Consider the following 6,000-nt stretch of genomic DNA (forward strand, 5'->3'; position numbering starts at 1 on the left):
TGTATCGAATGTAAACTGTTTACTGTAAACGAAAAACACTATACGGAGTGCCTCCTCCGTTTATTGTCTTTGCCGTAACCATGGAGCTACTACGAAACCAAACAAGAAGCACGCATGGACGGCGCGTTTCATTGAACTTGATAACCACGTGTTTCGCACTTCGGCACATAATATTGCACTGCGCGAAACGCAGCGATTGCCGTACTTGTGGCGGACTTACTGACTTTGGTCAAGGAATGAAAATGGAATACATAAAGAAAAATATTATGATATTGAAATACCGACATCATGAAAAGTTTGGAAACAACGAATGATTATGGAGTATAGAAATGAAAATGCCAAACAAAGATTTTCATTCGCTCATAGGGAAGCTCTCTAGAAGAGATGAAAGCATCTCCCCTCTTATGGCAGTAAAAGTTTCCCCAACAAGCTGAGGTTAGTGAGGTATACACCAGGGCTCGACACTAACGGTGGCTCGGTGGACCGGGGCCATCAAAAACGCACGTCGGGCCACCAAAAAAGGTCGGGTATTTGCCTTTACTTTTGGAAATGGACAGCGGTAACAGTCGACTACGTATAAGATGCTAAAATAAATGTCAGATGTTGTTTTTATTTTTGGAAATGAATAACGGTAATATTCGACTCCGTACGGTACTAAAATAAATGTCAGATGTTGGCTTATACCAAGGATGCTTATACTTTTGGATTTGAATAACGGTAAGATTCAGCTCCGTACGGTGCTAAAATTAATGTCAGAAATTTGATTTTGCGTTCGGAAATGAATAACAGTAATATTCGACTCCGTACGGTGATTAAATAAATATCGCATGTTTGCTTTGACGTTCGGAAATGACTACTAATGATATACAACTCCGTACGATGATAAAATAAATGCAGGATATTTGCTTATGCGTTCGAAAGTAAATAGCAATAACATTCAGCTCTGAAAGATGCTAATATAAGTGTCGGAAATTTGCTTTGACGTTTGGAAATGAATAACAATGATATTCAACTCCGTACGATGATAAAATAAATGCCGGATGTTTTCTTTCAAGCTCTGGACTTGTGGAAAGATAATAGTGCACGTTCATCACTTTTTTTTTTCATGATTCATTCACGAATTTCGGGAGTCTGACAGCCATCGGATCTCGTTACGATGTTTTTGTATTGTTAACAGACAAGTACGGCAAACATAAAAGCAAGGCTTCATAGAAGATGAATTACCCTGGTGGCAATCATTGAACGACAGTTTCAATTCAATGGGCAATCGTCGGGACCACTCGCGATGTTAGAAAAAAATAAACACCTCAGCATCGAGCAATTTCTATCATTGAATGAGCAATCGTCGAGACGATGTGCGACGTTTCAAACTCATACCAAACGGTGATTTAAGTTCAATGGGCAAGCCTAGGGACGATGCGCGACGCTTTAACAATTACTAAACGCGTCTCTGACCAGTGATTCAAGTTGAATGGACAATCGTCGGGACAATGAGCGACGCGAAACCATCACCAAAACCTTTACAAAACGGTTAGTCAAGTTGAATACGCAGTCGTCGGGGACGATGTGCGACGTTTGAACAATCACTGAAACGCTTCGCCGATCGACAAAAGACTTCCTTAATTGATTAGTCGCGACGAAAAGAGACGACTTCGTTCCGACTCGTCGGAACCATCTTTTGTTGATATTTATAATGAGCCAAAAAGAGCGCAGTAATGAGCACATGAGGCCCAAAATTTGGATCGTCGGGGACGATTGGCGACGATCTTTTGTCTCATATCGTCGCGACGAAGATGGTAGAGAGAGAAAGAAAGAAAGAAAGAAAGAAAGACAGACAGACAGACAGACAGAAAGAAAGAAGGAAAGAAAGAAAGAAAGAAGGAAAGAAAGAAAGAAAGAAAATGATCCCATGCTCGTCTAAAGAAGTTTAAAGGAGACCTCCGGATGATTTTCAAATTTTTACATTTGAACATATATAAATTAGTTATACTGGGTACAGAGTTTCAGGATTTATGATGATTGGGATGAAAAATAAGAATGTTTTCGAAGTATATAACAAATTGCAATGAACAAGGATGATGACATGGTAGCCTCACCATAAGAATGCATGAGATGTGGCTCAAGGAAGCAGCTCAAAAGAAGAAGGCATGCATAGATTACACACAGGTGAGCTTGCAAGCATGCGGTATTGTAATGGAATGACACTGCTACATTTCTGAGATATGTGAGGCTCCTATGTCATCATCTTTGTTCAGTGTAATTTGTTTAAGGTTTTTGAAAGTACTGTTTCTCTGCTCAAGAACCACAATAAATTCTACAAATCTATACATGAAGCTGTTGATTTATGTACTACATGATGTGAAATTATGAAAATCGTCCGGAATGCCCCTTTAAGCTTTTCACGCTGCAACCTATTAGGTAACGTCTATTCGGTGTGGCGCTCTCTCAAAATGAGTACTAAGTCGCGCGTGGAGTTTTCCTGTAATGAGCCAGAGATGACCCAGAGATGTCATTGGAATGACACCCGTGAACATGGAGGACGTGTGATTTCTTGAGCTCCGCCACCACCATTTCTCTGGCTTTTCAAGCAAGCATACTCGACTTTCTTCTCATGCTCCGTCCTCACCTTACTGCTCTCGTCCATGTCCTAACTCCAGAATCATATTTCTAGTGACATGTGCTCATGGAAAAATCGTATAATCTGAGGCGAAAACCTACACCTCAAGAAGCAATGGCTACGCAGAGTCAACGCCTCAAGACACCAGCGCAACCTGCGGCCGATACGTGTATGCCAGTCAGCAGTGAGAAGGATGCGTTCACACTCGCAGACATCATGAAGTCACTTCAGGACTCGGAAAAAAGAGTCTGTGCAAAGTTGGATCAAATGCACTCTGATTTGACTGTCCTCAACTAGAAGGTTCAAGATCTTGAGAGTGCAGTTCAGGATAATTCTGATCGTGTTCTGAACATTGAAAAGCAGCACATCCCTGAAGTGAAAGAACGACTTAGACGCAAGATTCTGGAGCCAGAAAACAAAATGGTCGCCGCTGAAATCTACCAACGCAAATCAAACCTTCTCTTCTACGGAGTAAAGTCTACGCCCAACGAGAATGTCGACAAAGTGGTGAGAGATGTCTTCTTATACCTGGGCCTGAGCACGGAGGAGGCTAAGGCTGTCTGCCTCGTCAATGTACATCGCCTACAACAGCGTGCCGATGATAACAGACCCCCGCCAATTATCGCGAAGTTTGTCTACATGGCTGAACGCAACCGCATTCTAGCAGCATTCGACTCCAATACCCCTCGCAAGCAGAACGCCAACACTACAAGCGACATGGCTCGGATGACGGTGAGAACCGACCTTCCATCTGCCCTGAAAGTCAAGCGCAGTCAGCTAGCGAAAGTGGCCTACAAGATGAGGAGGGAGAAGAATCTGTCGACAATAATATCTGTCACAGGTACGGAAGTAGTGCTCTTTTTCAAAGAGAAAGGTTCAAAGAAGTGGGAATTGTACAAAGATTAATCCATCGAAATTGGTATTATGTATGTCTTGCAAAGCTACTCAAAAGCGTAAGTCTGAACTCATCAGAAATTGTCATTAATCTGTAGCCTGAAATTGTCTGAAAATTGCAGATCTTTGCGATTTTAGGCTTGTGTACTACCGATTATAAAAACTGTCACATTTTGATACCTTTAATATTACACCGCATATTTTTGAGTAAGTTATATACGTGTTTATGTGGAGTGTAAACGATGCATGTGCATTAGATTTACAGAACCTATCTGACAATTCATGTAAACCGTATGTTTGTAGACTCCGGATTTTTTAATTGTACCGTAGGGACGTACAAATAGGCCGATAATGTTCAGTTGTTATAATAATGATGATGTACAAAGGATGCAGGTACTCTACACTTTGTAATATGGATCACAAATACTATCTTTTAATGTATGTATAGTTACATTTCGTACGGCATTTTTTTTTCTTCGTCGAAGGGTACTCATATAGCATTTCTCTATGTACTAAATTTGACTGTACGCCCTAAGGTTCAAGCTTAGTCAAGACGACATTTTTTTAAAGAGGTATGCCTGCTTGTATTGTGCTTGTTTACGATAACACAAAAATCAAAAGTACAGGTGGTGGCAGTGTTAGTTCAGGCGCAACCTCCGGTTCACTCAGTAATGTCGTCGAATAGATTTTTTTTTTTTTTTTTCAATGTACAATGCATACATATGTATGCACTTACTGTTGTGTTTCGTAGCCGTTTTTGAAACGATGTTCAAGTTCACATTCCTATCAATGCTTCAGTTCCTGTCAAAACATGTCCGTGAATAATATTCAGCTATGTCATTTACCCTTTTGACACAGTTTGTAATGCATATAGTGCTATGCATATACAAGGTCAATCATCCCTAGCGGTATGCGTGAGTCACCCGAGCGAGTTATTCCATGTACGCCATTTGTTATGTAATTACACACACACGTTTTTCTTTTATCTGGCGAGGTACTTTATTCAGCTCTGTTTCCCTGATTCACCTATCATGAATGTCTCTTAAATCCGAAGGTTTATTCCTCCATTATGGTAACTAATGGAGAGAGCAGTGACTTAATGACCAGTCGTATGGGCATGCATTATTATGGTGATGATAATGAGATCTCTGATTCCGATGTTATCAAAAGGTTAAACAAACAAGCTCCAGAATTTGACTTGTCATATGATGAAAATGATACATTACTGCGAGGTAGAGGTTCCGACTATATTTCCCCTCAGGACATATGTACACGTGATTTTTTCAAGATGGAGAACAACTTTTCTATTCTTCATTTCAATATACGAAGTTTGTATAAGAAACTTGATCAACTGAAGACATTTTTGAATTTACACAATGTGGATTTTTCTGTTATAGGTTTGTGCGAAACGTGGCTGTCTGACGTGTCATCTCCCCTAGTTCATTTGGATGGATATTCTCTTGTGTTTAATAATAGAGTAAATAAACATGGAAGGGGTGTCGCTCTTTATGTTCAGAAAGGATTCAATTTTGATTTGATTCAGAATCTATGTCATATGACTGAAGATTTTGAAAGCATATTTATTGAAATCGATGTACCAGCTGGACAGAATATTTTAATTGGTGAGATTTATAGACCACCAAACTGTAATCATACTGCTTTTTTTTGATGTACTGAATTCCGTATTGAATTCTGAGTCTTTGCATAATAAACATTGTTTTTTAATGGGGGATTTCAATCTTGATTTACTGCAGTGTCACGAAAAGCCCTGTTGCCAGGATTTTGTGGACACTATGTTTTCATATGCTTTTACGCCGTGTATAACTAAACCTACCAGAATATTTGATTCAGCGTATACAATTATTGATAAGATATATTCACTAATATTCATTATCCAACTGATCAAGGTATAATAGTTTCGGATATGTCTGATCATTTCCCAGTGTTTGCTTCCAGTCCATTTATACTAAATCGCTTTAAGCCTGCAACTTGGGAAATGAATTCTACAGCTCGTGTTATGTCTGAACAAAATATTATAAGATTTAAGGAAAGCCTGTTAAATATTGATTGGTCAGTGGTTCTCAATGCGAATGAGCCTATACGTAATGATGCATATGATAAGTTTGTTGATTTGATCGCTCCTCTTTTCTCTTTTCATTTTCCGATAAGATCACAATTTATATCAAATTATAAAAAGATACCACGATCCCCCTGGATATCGAAATCTTTGTTGAGGTCTATCAATAAGAAAAATAAGCTCTTTTATATATTCAAGTCTCAAAAAACTGATGCTGCAAAAAGTAAATATACTAGTTATCGTAGTGTTCTTACTTCTGTGTTGCGTGAGGCAAAAAAGAAATATTTTTCTTCACTGTTTCTTCTCCATGAGAAGGACATTAAATCCACGTGGAAAGTTATCAATATTGTTCTGCAGAAGAAACGAAATAAATCGGATATCCATAAGATTTGTGTAAATGACATCGGGTTAA

The sequence above is a fragment of the Diadema setosum genome, chromosome 16 (genome assembly GCF_964275005.1).
Source record: "Diadema setosum chromosome 16, eeDiaSeto1, whole genome shotgun sequence".
Lineage (NCBI taxonomy): Eukaryota > Metazoa > Echinodermata > Echinoidea > Diadematoida > Diadematidae > Diadema > Diadema setosum.